This window comes from Oncorhynchus nerka, linkage group LG20 (assembly GCF_034236695.1).
Source record: "Oncorhynchus nerka isolate Pitt River linkage group LG20, Oner_Uvic_2.0, whole genome shotgun sequence".
Taxonomy (NCBI): Eukaryota; Metazoa; Chordata; class Actinopteri; order Salmoniformes; family Salmonidae; genus Oncorhynchus; species Oncorhynchus nerka.
The window spans coordinates 88,071,615-88,091,306 of record NC_088415.1 but is presented as its reverse complement, the minus strand read 5'-3'; the positions used below and the strand labels follow the sequence as shown (position 1 = coordinate 88,091,306).

At 41.4% G+C, this 19,692-nt stretch overlaps 1 protein-coding gene across 1 annotated transcript in view; it reads left to right on the top strand.

The window, feature by feature from the left end:
• LOC115103390 (pinopsin-like) overlaps positions 1-19,692 on the top strand; it is a 59,635-nt gene that overhangs the window by 15,358 nt on the left and 24,585 nt on the right. The gene's annotated exons all lie outside the window — the stretch shown is intronic.

The following is a 19,692-nucleotide window of genomic DNA, read 5'->3' as shown; positions in this document are numbered from 1 at the left end:
TCTCTGACCGGGGAAATATGAGCAGACAAGCTGTAAAGGCAGCGTTGTCGCTCCGGGGAGGTCTCTCTCTCTCTCTCTCTCAGTGTATCTCGCCCTGCTCTGATTTCTTCCCAGGAGTACAGCTCGCTCAACTGTCAGTGCATCATGTCTTAAAATGATAAACACTCAGCGGCTCTTCAACAACCATGAGGAGTGACGTGCAGCCATGAATAATAACCACTTTCCATTATTTTAATAAGCATATCCCTCCCTCCTTTCTTTTTTAAAATGATATTTCTTCTTAAATTATTCCCTGTCAAGCAAGTACTTGACCAATAAAGCAGAGAAGCTGACAGAGTTGAATTCCCCAATGTACTAAAGTGCTCGTCTTTGGTCCGAGCCACACGAGGATAGCGAAATCGATTCATCTATTTTAAGCTGTGACAGGCTCCACCATCTCTACCTTATCAATGATAAATAGCCACTCACCGTAGGGGAGGTGAGGGAGGGACATTTGGAATGATGCAGCTTACCCATTGTCGGTGTTAATGTATTTTTTTGTCGAACCCTTTCCACAGAGGGTGCTACATAGAACCCAAAATAGTTCTACCTGGAACCAAAAGGGTTCTACTTGGAACCAAAAAAGGTTCTCCTATGGGGACAGCAGAAGAATCCTTTTGGAACCCTTTTTTTCTAAGAGTGTAGGACCCTGAAACCTACACCAAGTCACTCCGTATAAAATCAAATGTTATTCAAATCAAATGAAATCAAATCTTAAATGAAATGCTTACGGGCCCTTCCCAACAATGCAGAGAATGTGATATTTGATTGATCAATGCCTATTGATACCATGTAATATCCAGTAGTACCCTTGCTTTTCTTTTTCCAAAGACAGGCTTGTCTGTAGATACTCATGTAGGTAACACTTCAAATGGAGAGCATACCTTGACAATAATCTGTTAAAACACAACACTTTCCGAAAAATTTGTTACAAAAGGGTTCTTCTGGCTGTTCCGTGGTAGACAACATTGAAGAACCCTTTTCAGTTCCAGGTAGAACTATTTTGGGTTCCATGTAGAACCCTCTGTGAAAAGGGTTCTACCTGAAACCCAAAGGTTTCTCCAAAGGCAGGGGTTGGAACTAGGGCTGTGCCGGTCACAAAATTTTGTCAGGGGGATTGTCAAGCAATTAACTGCCGGTCTCACAGTAATTGACTGTTAATTAACATAAACACACGTAGCATCTCCTGGCTTCCACACATTGCCTACAAGCCACTGATGCAGACCTTTGGAACATCTACATTTACAAAAGTCTAGTAAAGCCATGTAATATAGCCTACCCCTTCACAATAAATCCATTGTTTATTTTAGACAGGTCTAAAGAAGCATAATATGAAGAAAATGTTGTTCAGAAGAACTGAATAGCATACTCTGAGTTGTCCTTATGTTAGGTCGTGATGGCTGTGGGCTACACTAGTTCATTTAGCAGGCAAGATTTGTTTAGAATTATGTGGCATTATATAATATATTTTTTTTATAGTATGAAGAATACAATTGAACAAAGCTGAATAAAATAGAAAGGGTATTTTCTCCAAACGATTTGAGGGAGTGTTGTCACGCGGGACTAGGTGTGTGTGCAGGAATCAGACGCAGAGAGAGAGTAACGGAGTAAAGTGCTTTACTATTGCACACCAAACTGATAAGCCCAATACAATACAGGGCGCAGGACACTATACCAGACAACCCAAAACCACAGGGTGTCCAGTATAGAAAATAAAATACACTACGACCTAATATGTACACACGTAACAAAAGACAATCCCGCACAAAACAAGGGCGGGTCAAACTACTACATATAGGGAAGCTAATTAAACCAAAATACACACAGGTGAAACTAATAAGACAAAACCAACAGACAAACAAGAAAGGGATCGGTAGCGGCTAGTAGGACGACGACCGCCGAGCACCGCCCGAACAGGCAGGGGAGCCAACTTCGGCGGAAGTCGTGACAAGTGTGGACATGAGGCTATTCTGTGTTGAGTGATTAACAAAGAAATAGGATTTCCTATATATTTAATTTAGAGTTTAGAGTAATGCATGTAACTTTAGTTGTTCTACAAACACTGGGCTATATGTTATGATTTGTAATACATTGTAATGTTGCATGATGCGACTCTAATGATTATTTGAAATAAGTCGCTTGAAAGGCATGAGCTCTGCTTTGTTTTTGTTGCTCAGACTGTACACACATCATCAGTCTCTCATTCACAATTTGACAACACTTGATAATGCCTCGAATTTCATGGCGGCATCCCCTTTGTGTGGCCGTAAGGCACCTTTGGCACGGAGTGCTATGTTGTTCCCTTCTCCCTGAGTGTAGAGCACTCCGAAGTATCTCTCACTCACATGGCTCTCCATCACGTGATCTGGTCTTTCTCACAAGCTACAAGTGAAGACAGACACATAGAGGACGCAACTGTGAGTTTCCTTATCCAATTCTGAGGTGCATTTTGAAGATATTGGAAGAACTGTCCACATTTACTTTTCGTCAGCCAACAAGATGAGTAGGCCTAAAGAACAACAAAAGCACTAACATATGTCAATTTACTATCCCCCATAGTACAAAAGTTTACCTAGTCTGTGTGAGAAATAAATATTCCAAACATATTCTGGGACAGTTGTGGGATGCGATACATCCCACATTAATACAACCACTAGCATCAAAAAAACTTTTTCAGTCAATGTGTCACGTTCTGACCTTTATTTCCTTTGTTTTGTCGTTATTTAGTATGGTCAGGACATGAGTTGGGGTGGGCAGTCTGTTTTTCTATGATTTTGGGATTTCTATGTTTCGGCCTAGTATGGTTCTCAATCAGAGGCAGGTGTCATTAGTTGTCTCTGATTGAGAATCATACTTAGGTAGCCTGGTTGTCTCTGATTGAGAATCATACTTAGGTAGCCTGGTTGTCTCTGATTGAGAATCATACTTAGGTAGCCTGGTTGTCTCTGATTGAGAATCATACTTAGGTAGCCTGGTTGTCCCTGACTGAGAATCATACTTAGGTAGCCTGGTTGTCTCTGATTGAGAATCATACTTAGGTAGCCTGGTTGTCTCTAATTGAGAATCATACTTAGGTAGCCTGGTTGTTTCTAATTGAGAATCATACTTAGGTAGCCTGGTTGTCTCTAATTGAGAATCATACTTAGGTAGCCTGGTTGTCTCTGATTGAGAATCATACTTAGGTAGCCTGGTTGTCTCTAATTGAGAATCATACTTAGGTAGCCTGGTTGTCTCTAATTGAGAATCATACTTAGGTAGCCTGGTTGTCTCTAATTGAGAATCATACTTAGGTAGCCTGGTTGTCTCTAATTGAGAATCATACTTAGGTAGCCTGGGTTTCACTGTTTGTTTCCGTGTCTGTGTTTGTTTACCACACGGTACTGTTTCGGTTTAGTTCACGTTTATTGTTTTGTATTTAATTTAGTGTTCAGTTTATGTTTTTTAAATAAACAACCATGGACACTTACCACGCCGCATCTTGGTCCGATCCTTGCTACACCTCCCTCCTCTTCAGACGAAGAGGAGGAAAACCTTTACACAATGTGGCTGACGCAACAGATCAGAACGTTTAGCTTTAAATGTTGATCAACTATTAGGCTTTTTCTTCACATTTTAAGTGGAGCAATGCGCACATGGCAGTGGGAAAATACCATTATCAAAAGTGACCGCAAATAACACACTGTCGTTGTTAGAACCTTAATATCACAAACATCATTTGTTTTGTAAGTAGTTTTAAGAGGACATGTTACTCCCCCCCCCCCCCCACCCCCCTTCCCGTCATTCACCACCATGTCCATCACTAGCAATTAGTCTGCACGGCTGATGATGGTCCATCGAAACTACAACTAAACTATATCGGGAAAAACATTTTCACACATATAATAATAGAGTTTAGCCTAAAGACAAGATTAAATTGACCATAGACTAATGGGTGAGAATATTATCAATTGTTAAATCGTATATATGAAGAATCTGATGAACAGCAGAGCTTGGAATTGACGCAGGGAAACGAAACAAGTAAGACACTATAAAAAAATATCAGAAAGAGCTACAGTTTTTCAAATCACCTTGCCAAACACCTCTTACAAATGACCCCTTGAGCTCTATTTCAAAATATAATTACTGCGATTACATACGCTCACAACACTCAAAGCACAGCAGTGTTTCTTAAGACATGCATGTAACAAATTAATAATAAATTATCTTTGTAATGATGCCTATTTTATGGATTTGAATACTTGTTGGATTTGAATGATTGTGGTGTTTTTAGATTGTTTTTGTTGCAGCTGTGTAGCATGTGAGAGAGATAGAAGGGAGCCAAGTCATGCAGGGATTCGTTGTTTGAGTAGAAGGATTTTAAAGTTGATTTTGATTGGAGGTCAGTGGTGGAAGAGTGTGGGTGTAATGTGCTCTCAGGATTTAGGGCGGGTGAGATGTCTCGCAGCTGAGTTCTTGATATATTTAAGCAATAGTCCATGCATGAGGTAATGAAGGCATGTATAAGGGTTTCAGCAGCTGAGTCTGTAAGGGAGGGGTGGAGTCTGGCGATGTTCTTGAGAAAGAAGGCAGATTTAGTGATGGTTTTAGTGTGGGCATCAAAGGAAAGATCCTTCACCTGAGAGGCAGGGCAGCAGTCGATGTCGAGGTCAAACTCCTCAACTCCTATCCTTCTTCAGGAGAGATCTGGGTGCCAACAACATGGCCTCTGTCTTATTGCCGTTGAACTTCAGAAGGTTTGAGCTCATCCATGATTTTATTTATTTTAGGAGGTTGATGAGTGACGAGGTCAGTGGTGGGTTTGGAGTGAAAATAGATTTCTGTGTCATCAGCGTAACAGTGCAAATGGAGACCGTGTTGGCGGATGATTTGGTCGAGGGGCAGGATGTAGATATTGAAAAGGAATGGCCAAAAGGAGGCCCTAGGACTGAGCCTTGTGGGGGACAGGAGCAGACATGAGCATGGGTGGATTTGAAATGCCCCAGGGTCACAAACTGCTGCCGGTCTGACAGCTAGGACATGAACCAAGGCTGTTCCGGTGATTTTTTCCATTAGTCTTTTCCATTATTCCAAGGAGGATAGAATGGTAAACAATGTCAAAGGAAGTGTAGAGGTCCAGTAGGATGAGAAAGCTAAGATTGCCAGATTCAGTCGCTAGTAATAGATTGTTGGCCACTTTGACCAGAGTTTCCGTGCTGTGATTGTGACCCTAAAGCCTGATTGAAGACGCTCAAAGAGGTGATGTGAAGTTTCCATTTGCTTAGGAGGGTGAGTCGTGTGTTCAAATTAAAATCTATCCTTTGCACCAGACACTTCTTGTAGATCTGACAGGTATGAGCAGTTATTAGGCTGGGTCCAAATGTCCCATTCAGAACTTTTAATATCTATACAAACTGTTACTGACATATACAAGTTGATTTACATTTGTTGTTATGATGAAACCAATTTAGTACTGCATAGCCAATAGAGGACGTTAAGATACTGTCCTATATATCTGTCCTATAATGCAATTCAATTCTGAAGCTTTGTGACAGCCAGTTGTGCAGACTGACGTCGATTGCCAAATGTGATGGCCAATAGTCAGCCAGAGGTAGACCAGAGATGCCACATGTGCCAGTTTTGTCTCTGACAGGTACACACGATGACCGACATGCACAGCCACTATCAGTGCTGCACCAGAACCAACCAAGTTCGCCACAAAGGCTGCTAGAGAAGAAAAAAAACAGGGAAATTATCAGGAAGTGGCTGTCTTGTTTTTATTTTTTTGTTCTTTGTAATTGGTTTATATCGCAGTTGTGTGGTTTGAGGGAGTGACAAAAGGCTGCAAGCTTTTATGATTTGATTAGATTTAATGTGATTTAGATTTACAGCTGTTATTAAAGTACTCTGCTGTTTCATAACAGTGACATGGAATGACGTTCCCAGTGGCCTCCTGCAATTGAGCCCCTTTCCACCCTCCGTATTTTTTGACAGCATCACACTCACTTTGATTGTCTGAAATACTGTAATTGGTCCCCCACTCACTTTGTGTTGCGTTGCTGAAGGGTTCGACCCCCTCCTCCACTCCCTCCTCCCTATTGGGTGCAGAGCTTCCAGTTGCTTGATAATATGGCTGTTATAACCAGAACGGGTCCCAGGACGCGTGTGTGTGTGTGTGTGTGTGTGTGTGTGTGTGTGTGTGTGTGTGTGTGTGTGTGTGTGTGTGTGTGTGTGTGTGTGTGTGTGTGTGTGTGTGTGTGTGTGTGTGTGTGTGTGTGTCTCAGGGGACTAAACGAAAAGCAGTGAAGCAAAGAGTGTGTCTGTTTTGAAGGTGTGCAAGGTGTGTATGAAATTGTACCTGCTTTGGGGGATTGGGCGAAGTGAGCCCTTTGGAGAGCTGTGTGTTTGTGTGTGTGTGATTTTGTATTACATGAGGCATTAGTAATGAGGAGATTCTCGATGCCTGATGCCATTTGCAAGCTATGAGAAGAACCGTCCTAGTGAATGTAATTTATTACTGATGTGAAATGACACACACACACACACACACACACACACACACACACACACACACACACACACACACACACACACACACACACACACACACACACACACACACACACACACACACACACACACACACACACACACACAGAGTACTCATAAAAACAAATGACTACTTTTCCATGGCAAGGTGCCAGGCCATAATCATAGATGTCATTCCTTTCCATTAAGCCGTGGACACTTTATGACTGACATCAACCACTGAAGATGAATCACTCAGCTATTAGGGATGTCTTTGATAACGTTCCTGAGTGTGGAACCGCCTAATATTTAATTGTCTGCATCGCCGACCTGACATCTTACATTTCAATTTGGCTTCCCCCGCAACTTGAATTATCCTTTATCTTGGCTCTATATTTGCTCTGACGAAATTGCTAGAATTAAAATTGACAAGAGGCCATCGGTTCAGTAATTTTGTCGGAGGTATCTGATTGTTTTTGTGAGGACATATAAAGAGAGTTGAGGTTGTATCATCTGAAACCTTATACTGTATGTGTGTTATAATTAATGCATTCATTGGGTGATGTATTTGTCTGGAGGTACTTTCATGGTCACCATCAAACATCCTATTTCCCTTTTAAAGACACGTAATGTATAATCCATGTGTGTTTTGATCAATGGAACGTTATATCTCTGTGACTTCCACTAGAATAAAGTCACAACCACTCTAAAGTGTGACAACAAATAAACTCTGATTTTTCATTTTACCTTTATTTAACTAGGCAAGTCAGTTAAGAACAAATTCTTATTTTCAATGACGGCCTAGTGGGTTAACTGCCTGTTCAGGGGTAGAACAACAGATTTGTACTTTGTCAGCTCGGGGGCTTGAACCTGCAACCTTGAGGTTACTAGTCCAACGCTCTAACCACTAGGCTACCCTGTCGCCCCGATGAATAGTCTACATATTTGGATTGATATTTGCAATGTCCTGTTAGTTTATGAAATTGTATTTATTTGAAGCTGACCTAATAGATTGGGAGAAACTTCAGCGGCCAATTAGATTTAGGGAATGTGGTAATGATCTACCTTGGAGAAACCTTTAGCAGGTGAAATGATTGACATGAAACTGCAGGTAAAGAACCATTTGATTATCAGACAGTCTAGGTTCAAACAGTTAGAAAGCATGCTCAATACATCTAATCATTCTCACTGTTAGTGTGAACGTTGGAACAGAGCCCATATTCCTGACCCGTGGCTTCTTTCTCTGCAATTCCCTTTTGCTATTTTTCTCTTCTATGTTTGGTCATCGCTCTCTGTCTGACACTTTCTCTGTCTGACTCTTTCTCTGTCTGACACTTTCTCTGTCTGAATCTTTCTCTGTCTGACTCTTTCTCTGCCTGACTCTTTCTGTGTCTGACTCTTTCTCTGCCTGACTCTTTCTCTGTCTGACTCTTTCTCTGTCTGACTCTTTCTCTGTCTGACTCTTTCTTTGTCTGACTGTTTCACTGTCTGACTCTTTCTCTGCCTGACTCTTTCTCTGTCTGACTCTTTCTCTGTCTGACTCTTTCTTTGTCTGACTCTTTCACTGTCTGACTCTTTCACTGTTTGACTTTCTCCGTCTGACTCTTTTACTGTCTGACTCTTTCTCTGTCTGACTCCCACTCTGACTCTTTCACTGTCTGAGTCTTTCACTGTCTGACTCTTTCACTGTCTGACTTTCACCGTCTGACTCTCTGTCTGACTCTTTCATTGTCTGACTCTTTCACTGCCTGACTCTTTCTCTGCCTGACTCTTTCTCTGCCTGACTCTTTCTCTGCCTGACTCTTTCTCTGTCTGACTCTTTCTCTGTCTGACTCTTTCTCTGTCTGACTCTTTCTCTGCCTGACTCTTTCTCTGTCTGACTCTTTCTCTGTCTGACTCTTTCTCTGTCTGACTCTTTCACTGTCTGACTCTTTCTCTGTCTGACTCTTTCTCTGCCTGACTCTTTCTCTGTCTGACTCTTTCTCTGTCTGACTCTTTCACTGTCTGACTCTTGCACTGTCTGACTCTTTCACTGTCTGACTCTTTCACTGTTTGACTTTCTCCGTCTGACTCTTTTACTGTCTGACTCTTTCTCTGTCTGACTCTCACTCTGACTCTTTCACTGTCTGACTCTTTCTCTGTCTGACTCTTTCACTGTCTGACTCTTTCACTGTCTGACTCTTTCACTGTCTGACTCTTTCTCTGTCTGACTCTTTCTCTGTCTGACTCTCACTCTGACACTTTCACTGTCTTACACTTTCACTGTCTGACCCTCTCTGTCTGACCCTCTCTGTCTTGACTTTTTCTCTGTCTGATTCTTTCTCTGTCTGATTCTTTCTCTGTCTGTTTAATTCTCTGTCTGACTCTTTCCATATCCTTCATTCCCAATGAAAGCTTTCTCCTCTCTGTAATTGCCATTCCACCATGTCTCTTCTCCGGTCCAATTTCTGTTGATTTGGGCAACCATTTTCTATCGATAGGAAGGTGTGAGAGGGATTCACAGCTGTCAAGATGATACCACACACCTGTTGCATTAAAATAGAGAAATATTTGGCATGGACACCAGAGTGTAGTCTTTCGTTAGTTCATGGCTTTGTATTGAAAGTGCTTAAAGTCTTTATTACAATGACACCTCCTAATTATACTCTTAAGGTGTCAATGTGCTGTCTGTGTATTTGGTGTATGTCAGTTTGAGTGTCTATTTGTTTGTTACATGTCCACTGTGTATTGTCATTTGTCAAAGACTTTGGAAAATTACAGTGATGCAAAGGAGTGGAATGTTAGGTAAGGAGACTGGTGCCCAGGCTACTACATTTGGTGATGGTAAAAGCTTTTTTTAATAATACAATTAGCTGTAAAGTGGGTAAGAGCACCGATTTAGCAATAGAGTGACGGACATTTATCCCTTGACAGTGAATATCCGTTCAGATTTAGTCATTTTTCCGCAATCCCTCAGTTTTAGGTGATTATCGTATTTACTTTGACACATCTGTGATTTTCACTTAGCGAGGTCTGCCACATCTGTGATTTTCACTTAGCGAAGTCTGCCACATCTGTGATTTTCACTTAGCGAGGTCTGCCACATCTGTGATTTTCACTTAGCGAGGTCTGCCACATCTGAGATTTTCACTTAGCGAGGTCTGCCACATCTGGGATTTTCACTTAGCGAGGTCTGCCACATCTGTGATTTTCACTTAGCGAGGTCTGCCACATCTGTGATTTTCACTTAGCGAGGTCTGCCACATCTGGGATTTTCACTTAGCGAGGTCTGCCACATCTGTGATTTTCACTTAGCGAGGTCTGCTACATCTGTGATTTTCACTTAGCGAGGTCTGCCACATCTGTGATTTTCACTTAGCGAGGTCTGCTACATCTGTGATTTTCACTTAGCGAGGTCTGCCACATCTGTGATTTTCACTTAGCGAGGTCTGCCACATCTGGGATTTTCACTTAGCGAGGTCTGCCACATCTGGGATTTTCACTTAGCGAGGTCTGCCACATCTGGGATTTTCACTTAGCGAGGTCTGCCACATCTGGCCGACCCGTAGGCAATACCTCACACTTATTACCACGTGTTGCTTAGTTACCAAAGTGTTTTTGCTTTCATGTTCAGTGACAGAAGTCCCCCCCAAAAATAATGTTTTCTATTTATTTTCTTCCTGTTTGGAAAAAGGTTGCAACACAGGACCATTCACTGCATCATGGGTTGATATAATGTAATAGAAAAAAAATGAACAATCTACACTACGTAAAGTATTGCTGTAGATTTTGTGGGTGTGCTTGTCAGTGCAACATCAAAACAAATTCTCCCCAAATTCAAAGGATTTGTAACTTCTTATGGCTGCAATCCCGTTAACGGGATTGATATGACAACAGCCAGTGAAAGTGCAGGGCGCCAAATTCAAAAGAACAGAACTCTCATAATTAAAATTCCTTAAACATACATGTATGTATTTTATATCGTTTTCAAGGTAGTCTTATTGTTAATCCCACCAGTGTCCGATTTCAAATAGGAGTTACGGCGAAAGCACCACAAACGATTATGTTAGGTCACCAATAACTCAGAAAAACACAGCCATTTTCCAGCCAAAGAGAGAGAGAAAAAAAGCACAAATAGAGATAAAATGAATCACTAACCTTTGATAATCTTCATCAGATGACACTCATAGGACTTCATGTTACACAATACATGTATGTTTTGTTTGATAAAGTTCATATTTATATAAAAAAATCTGAGTGTACATTGGCGCGTTACATTCACTAGTTCCAAAAACATCAAGTGATTTTGCATAGCCACATCGATTCAACAGAAATACTCATCATAAATGGAGATGATAATACAAGTTATACACATGGAATTATAGAGATACCTCTCCTTAATGCAACCGCTGTGTTAGATTTAAAAAAAACTTTACGAAAAAAGAAAACCATGCAATAATCTGAGACGGCACCTATACACCTATCCAAACACGGGAGCTGGTCGACCGTTTCTTCGGACAAAAACTTCAAAAAGAAAAAGCTCCACACGGTTCTAGAGAACATTTAACGGGCTCAATAGGACCATATTGAAGCATCTCAATTAGCTACCTACCCGTCACTGTAGAAACCGACAGAAAGCTAAATTAGCTCTTCATAGTTGTAACGTGTACACTGGGAGTCGGGAAGCAAGTTCAGGGAGTGAGTTTTAATAATAAATAACACAAGGAACAAAACAAGAAACATGAGTAGCGTACAGACATGAAACAACAGAACAGAAACAATAACACCTAGGGAAAGAACCAAAGGGAGTGACAGATATAGGAAGGTAATCAGGCAGGTGATTGAGTCCAGGTGAGTCTGATGATGCCCCAATGCGCGTAACGATGGTGACAGGTGTGCGTAATAATGAGCAGCCTGATGATCTCGAGCGTCAGAGAGGGACAATAGTTTAGCATCAGGGCCAAACAAAAAGGGAAAAGGGGTAAGTTCAAAGAAGCTAAAAAAAAATCTCTTCATCATTTTGCAAACATTTATGGTCTGCCATCTTTGGTGGCAAAAGTCAAATAAACTCTTTGAGAGTGTACAACACAGCGTTGAGGAATATGTTAGCTTTGTTGCTAATATCTCCCTCCACCCATTCCACTTCATACAAGCTGTCACCGTCCATCTGAGTGGGTTTCCAGTTACAGCACATTCAGTGGGGGTAGGTGTTATTTTAAATGTTTATATCAATCTATGCATGGGTCGAGTTGATTCGTGTTAATTCACTTAATTTCTTAGTGCTACAGCCTCCGACTCAATGACAACAAGTGTGAGCATTGCCAAAACAAACCCATTTTACTTTCTGTCTTTAGCTATAAAATATATAATTTGGTGCCTCACACCGACGCTCCTTCACCATCTATCCAAAACAAAGTGTAGCAGCTCATCGAGTGCTGAGGCCCTGGCATTCATTCAACGATTGTGAGTGATGAACGGTAATATCACTGTCATACTTTGGCATATTCAGGAAAGCCACTGTGAATCTTACTCCTGTCTCCACGTCTGTCTTGTGAGATTAGATATCTTTATTCCCCAGAGAATTCTACATCGGAATTGAAGCACTGGCCTGGCTGATTAGCAGATTTTTCTTGCCAACCTATTTCGATCTGTACACAAATGTTTTGTTTTAACCATGTTTTGAGGCGATACATCGTTTGTTTACAATTACTTTGTTTACAAACAAAGGAAAAAACAAGGGGTTCCACAGGGATCCTGGCCCATGTTGACTCAGATGCTTCCCACAGTTTGGGTGGGGAACCATTCTTGATACACACAGGAAACTGTTGAGTGTGAAAAACCCAGCAGGGTTGACCATTCACCCTCTGAATTGCACATAGACACAATCCATGTTCCTTCTTTATTTAACCTGTCTCCTTCCCTTCATCTACACAGATTGAAGTGGATTTAACAAGTGGCATCAATAAGGGATCATAGCTTTCACCTGGATTCACCTGGTAAATCTATGTCATGGAAAGAGCAGGTGTTCTCAATGTTTTGTATACTCAGTGTATAAGTTGTATTCTTCATGAATCAATGGGTATATGTCATGAATTAAAAGTAAAAGAAAGCAGATGTCGCAATTGCAGATTGCCCCTTAAAATGTTCTGTTTAACAGTGAAGCCACTTGCTTGTTTCTGGTTTGGAAAACTGAGGGTCTTTGCTAAATCAAAGAAGAAGATTCCAGTGTAACGGTTCTCCTCTTCTTCTGACGAGGAGGAGTAGGAGAGATCGGACCAATGTGCAGTGTGGTAAGTGTCCATTTTAGTTTATTAAACTGAACACTAAAGAATACAAAATAACAAAGTGAATGATACAAACGAAAACCGAAACAGTCCTGAAATGTGAAACAAACATTACAACAGGAAACAATCACCCACAACTCAAAAGTGAAACCAGGCTACCTACGTATGGTTCTCAATCAGGGACAACCAGGCTACCTACGTATGGTTCTCAATCAGGGACAACCAGGCTACCTACGTATGGTTCTCAATCAGGGACAACCAGGCTACCTACGTATGGTTCTCAATCAGGGACAACCAGGCTACCTAAGTATGGTTCTCAATCAGGGACAACCAGGCTACCTAAGTATCGTTCTCAATCAGGGACAACGATTGACAGCTGCCTCTGATTGAGAACCATACCAGGCCACAGAAACACAGAAATCCCAAAACATAGGAAAAGGAACATAGACAACCCACCCAACTCACAACCCTGACCATACTAAACAAAGACATAACAACAGAACTAAGGTCAGAACATCCAGATGGAAATAACTTTACAGATGTTAGGATGGCTTAGTCTCCGGGAGATTGTCTTATTTTACAGTCTTCCCTGTCTTGAGTACACAGTGAATAAATAAAGTGTCATTAATAAAAAAAATAACGATAGGATGAAACATTCCATGAAAACGAAATAAACATTTCTATGGACACAATCCTAAATATGTGTCTCCCACAGACATCAGGCAATGTGGAAACGATGCGCATCTCAACGTGGTTCAGTACACCCGCTGGCTCTTTGGACAGGATTAATTCGTTCTGCACTACCAACAAAGCGCCTTTTATTAAAGGCAATTTCCACAATGTTTGCAAAGATCGCATTCATGGTAAACTCTGTGGGATGCGTGAATTACTTTTAAAAGGCACATGATAAAGCAGTGCACATAATGTGGTAATTGCTCAATAGTTAAATATACTGTAGCTGCAACATGTGAAAGCCTCAATAACAACCTGAGATATTTAGCTATCTACAGATATTTTGTGTTCTGCAGCAATCCAATGTCTATGATAAATACAAGCCTTCCTAAAACAACTGACGTCGCCTATCTGTTATTATGTTTCTAAAAAAACAAACACATTTCACACCTCTAATGGTTTGCTCTTTGTGTTATTTGAAATAAAATATTCATGAATACAATTAATTTGCTGTTGGAATTTAGCATCCCTACAATGCATTAAAACTGGAGCCATACTGGGACTATGAATAAGAATGATGGCATACTGAATGGGTTTAAAGCTCAAGGGAGGAGATTCTCCCTGTTCTGAGGTTGGGAGGTGTGTGTGTGTGTGTGTGTGTGTGTGTGTGTGTGTGTGTGTGTGTGTGTGCACATGTGTAAATGAATCTCTGTCTGGTAATGGGTGTCCTGGTGTTTGCTTAACCTGCCTATATTTAGTTTTTACACCATGTTTGTCAAGTGTAAAATTATTATATTATACTATATATTATATTATATTACTACAGTAAGAACTCTAATAGTTTTTTCCCTCAACTTTATGTTTATTTAGGAAATAACAGAGCTCTACCGGTGGTTAAGAAGTCCAAAGTCAGTAAATTTTGTTCACATCCCTGTTAGTGAGTATTTCTCCGTTGCCAAGATAATCCATACACCTGACAGGTGTGGCATATCAAGAAGCTAATTAAACAGTATGATCATTACACAGGTGCACCTTGTGCTGGGGAAAAGAAAAGGCCACACTAAAATGTGCCGTTTTATCACACAACACAATGCCACAGATGTCTTAAGTTTTGAGGGAGCATGCGAATGGCATGTTGACTGCAGGAATGTCCAGCAGTGCTGTTGCCAGAGAATTAAATGTTCCTTTCTCTACCATAAGCCGACTCCAATGTTGTTTTAGAATGTTTGGCAGTACGTCCTACTGTCCTCACAACCACAGACCACATGTATGGCGTCATGTGGGCGAGCGGTTTGCTGATGTGAACAGAGTGCCCCGTTGTTGCGGTAGGGTTATGGTATGGGCAGGCATAAGAACAACGAAAACAATTGCATTTTATTGATGACAGAGTTACCGTGATAAGGGCCTTAGGCCCATTGTTGTGCAATTCAACCGTGGCCATCACCTCATGTTTCAGCATGATAATGCACGGCCCCATGTTGCAAGGATCTGTACACAATTCCTGGAAGCTGTAAATGTCCCAGTTCTTCCATGGCTTGCATACTCACCAGACATGTCACCCATCGAGCATGTTTGGGATGCTCTGGATCGACACATACGGCAGATTATTCCAGTTCCCGCCAATATCCAACAACAGAGTGGGACAACATTCCACAGGCCACAATCAACAGCCTTATCAACTCTATGCAAAGGAGATGTGTTGCGCTGCATGAGGCAAATGGCAGTCACACCAGATACGGACTGTTTTTCTGATCCATGCCCCTACCTCCCCTAGTCATGTGCAATCCATAGATTAGGGCCTAATTAATTTATATCAATTGACTGATTTCCTTATATGAACTGTAACTCAGTAAAATCTTTGGATTTGTTGCATGTTTAGCTTATATTTTTAAGTATACATTGAAATGAATGTGTTTATTTTTTTGTTCAGTATACATTGAAATGAATGTGTTTTTATTTTTTTGTTCAGTATACATTGAAATGAATGTAGTTTTCAAGTGCTGAATAGTGCAATGTCCCTCACAGTGGTTTTCTTAAAATTTCAATTGATCTAGTTTCTTCCACCGTGTTCACCACATGTTCAGACTAATCTTGAGAGTATTACCATTATAGGCATACATTTATAGGTAATCTTAAGTCTCAATATCGATTAATGGGTCATGGGTCATGAAATGTGGTTTAACCAATTTATGATACCTAATATAGTGTGTCAACAATTCAATTATATTTTTTCACCAAAATAAGTATTTTTAATACAAAATAAATCCACCATACTTTTTTACTTGACATATCAACCGTCTGGTTGAGCAATTTCTTTCTCAAAGAATTCTTGCTTTTTAGCCTTTTTACATTGCAAATATTTATCTTCAGTATTCCTACTCTTCAAGGTCTCTACTAATGGTGCAATATGAATCCCTCACCAACTGAATTCCTGCCTTTATCCCAGATCTTTGGTAACTGATTTTGAGTGTTTTTACAGCCTCTGAGTGGGTAAAGTTAGAATGCCCCAACACTGAACTGCAAAAGGACACATTATATAAATTATCGCAGGAATGCTGGGAGGGGGGGGGGGGGCTAGGTTTAAAGGGTTAAGAAAGACCAGAGAGCCTCACGCTCGTGTTCACTGCAGTTCAAAACAACCACATGAGTAATATTGGTTAATTGAATACTAAGGGGTGTGACATGCTTCTTGTCCTTGAGTACAACAGCTGAAGCCTGTAGACTCTGATGCTCCTCAGGACCATTGTACTCGTGCATCATCTCAGTACATTTATTTAAATAGCTCATCTCCTTAACAACACAAGTAGTACCTAATTGGCCTTGACCACGAGTTCTTGTTCTTCAAACGTATTACTCTGTTCCTGGTTGGAATGAAGGCATGCAGACAGGCAGACACTTCGGCTCTCTGGAACCTCTCCAGATGGTTGGGTTTGGTGGCAGCAGTGTAGCTGACCCAATATGAACTCATCAACCAGGACAACACTCATGTAGAGTTAAACAAGACTCTTTAAGGTTTCAAGGCAGTTCATGAAAAAGATTTTCCTTTCTTTTTTTGTTTTTCCACGGGTGTTTGCAGGAGCGATCTCGGATGCTCCATGTGTCCAATATTTTATTTATTTAACTAGGTAAGTCAGTTAAGAACAAATTCTTATTTACAATGACTGCCTACCCTGGCCAAACCCTCCCCAAGCCCGGACGATGCTGGGCCAATTGTGCGCTGCCATATGGGACTCCCAATCATGGCCGGTTGTGATACAGTCTGGAATCAAACTAGGGTCTGTAGTGAAGCCCCAAGCACTGAGATGCAGTGCCTTAGACTACTGTGCCACTCAGGAGCTCCAATATGTCACTTCTGCTTTTTCATTTATATTATTATTTGCGTAGAGCTGGCGCTCATGGTGCCAGAATATGTCTAAGCACTCCTCCAAGCCGGAATATATCTCAGCACTCCTCCAAGCCGGAATCTCAGCACTCCTAACCGTTGCCTTCTGATTTAAAATCACTGCACCCTCCTGAACTTCACCTCCAATTGACTCTAAACTTTTAACCTCAACCTACTTTAATAACACCTGGCGGTGCTTTGCCTCAACATAATGCTTTAATAACAGCTGGTGTTGTTTTGCCTCAACATAATGCTTTAATAACACCTGACGGTGCTTTGCCTCAACATAATGCTTTAATAATGCCTGGCGGTGCTTTGCCTCAACATAATGCTTTAATAACACCTGGCGGTGCTTTGCCTCGACATAATGCTTTAATAACACCTGGCGGTGCTTTGCCTCAACATAATGCTTTAATAACGCGTGACGTTGCTTTGCCTCAACATAATGCTTTAATAATACCTGGCTGTACTTTGCCTCAACGTAATGCTTTGATTATAAGGGATGACGCTGGAGAATAGAAGCAGGTACGGGGAGTTGACATTTAATTAGGAATGGACAGGCAACAGGACAGGAACAGCGTCAGAACTGGGAAACACAAAGACAGATGACAAACTATGCAGCAGTGGGGAACAGAGCTGGGGAACTGACAAACACAGGGGAGGTAATAAACAGGTGATTGAGTGAATCCAATATCGCTGAAGCGCGTGACGAGGGAAGGCAGGTGTGCGTAAATTATGGTGGCAGGAGTGTGTAATGCAGGGCAGCCTGACGCCCTCGACTGCCAGGGGGGAAGAGCAGGAGCAGGCATGACATTAATAACACCTGACTGTGCTTTGCCTCAACATAATGCTTTAATAACACCTGGCGGTGCTTTGCCTCAACATAATGCTTTAATAACACCTGACTGTGCTTTACCTCAACATAATGTTTTAATAACACCTGGCGGTGCTTTTCCTCAACATAATGTTTTAATAACACCTGGCGGTGCTTTGCCTCAACATAATGTTTTAATAACACCTGGCGGTGCTTTTCCTCAACATAATGCTTTAATAACACCTGGCGGTGCTTTTCCTCAACATAATGCTTTAATAACACCTGGCGGTGCTTTGCCTCATCGTAATGTTTTAATAACACCTGACTGTGCTTTGCCTCAACGTAATGTTGTAATAATACCTGGCGGTGCTTTGCCTCAACATAATGTTTTAATAACACCTGGCGGTGCTTTGCCTCAATGTAATGTAGCACTGTTTTTTTTCCTTCAGTTAAAGCAATAATCATTCCCTGTGTCTGACCTCTCGCACAGAAGGGAAACACCTTGATGGTGTGACACAAAGGGAAGGAGGGTTTGGTGGGGTCCCGTGTGGCTCTGTTGGTAGAGCATGGTGCTTGCAATGACAGGGTTTTGGGTAAGATTCATCACGGGGGAACCATTACGGGGGTGGGGGTGATATGAAAATGTATGCCCTTGCTACTGTAAGTCTCTCTGGATAAGAGTGTCACCTAAAATGTCAAATGATTGTGAACGTTTGTTGCTGGGCGCAGTTGAGTGTTTAGTCTTCTTACAGAGAGAGAGCTTTACAAGTGAGTCTCAGCAGGCCACTATAGCCTCGTGTAGCCTAATGTGGGAGACCCAAAGTGTACGATCTATCACATTTAACAGGCTTACAGCAGGACTGGCAGGGACTCCATGTGGACTCAGGAATTGGAATGCTGAAGCGAAACAGGCAGTCAAAAGTGCTGCGTGTGTATCTTTCTGGGGTTGGTGTGTGTCTTTAGGGGGTTGGTGTGTGTCTTTAGGGGGTTTGTGTGTGTCTTTATGGGATTTGTGTGTGTCTTTCTGGGGTTGGTGTGTGTCTTTAGGGGGTTGGTGTGTGTCTGGTGTGTATATTTATCGGTTTGGTGTGTGTCTTTAGGGGGCTTGTGTGTGTCTTTATGGGGTTTGTGTGTCTTTCTGGGGTTGGTGTGTGTCTTTCTGGGGTTAGTGTGTGTCTTTAGGGGGTTGGTGTGTGTCTGGTGTGTATATTTATCGGGTTGGTGTGTGTCTTTCTGGGCTTGGTGTGTGTCTGGTGTGTGTTTGGGAATATGTCATTGTGTGGCTGTTTGAGTCTGATTTGAAATGAATGTGCCCGTGTGTCTTTATTTGTTTTGTTGGGAGGTGTATGACCTCCCCACCCCCTCTAATACTGAACAACATAGAAAGAGCCTTTGATAAATATATTTTCAGGTGTGAAGAAGGAAACAAAACACAACGCGTATTTAACTTCTGAGGAAAACAGACCTAAAGTTCATTACAAACATCATTACTTGGTCATCCAAAGTCAAACATTTTTTTTTTCCAATAGCACACAATATTTAACATACACCCGGTTTTTAAAGGACTGTAATGAATGAACAGATAATGTTGTCATTAGAACAATCATTAGAACTTCAAGATGGCCTGATTGATTCCCTTATGATTCCACAGATTCTTCCTCACTATACAGAATTTTAGGAAAGGAAACCTATCCAGAGGTCAGAATAAGCATCGCTATAAAGCTTGATTGCGGCCTTGCCTTGGTTTCAGGCCTTGCCTTGGTTTCAGGCCTTGCCTTGATTTTAAAAGCCCCTGAGAGAAACTGGTGTGGTTCTGGTCTCAGGATTATGTTAGGGAGATATGAAATTCAGTCTTCACTCAGAAAGTTTTAATCTTTTGTAAACCATTCTGTTCCGGCTCATCTCTACCAAGATTGTGAGGCGTAGACGATACATTCTGGCAGACCTCTTTTGTTTGACAGATGCTAACCCACATTGATCTGCCCTCTGCTTTATAAGAGTCTTCTGAGGGAAGCCAT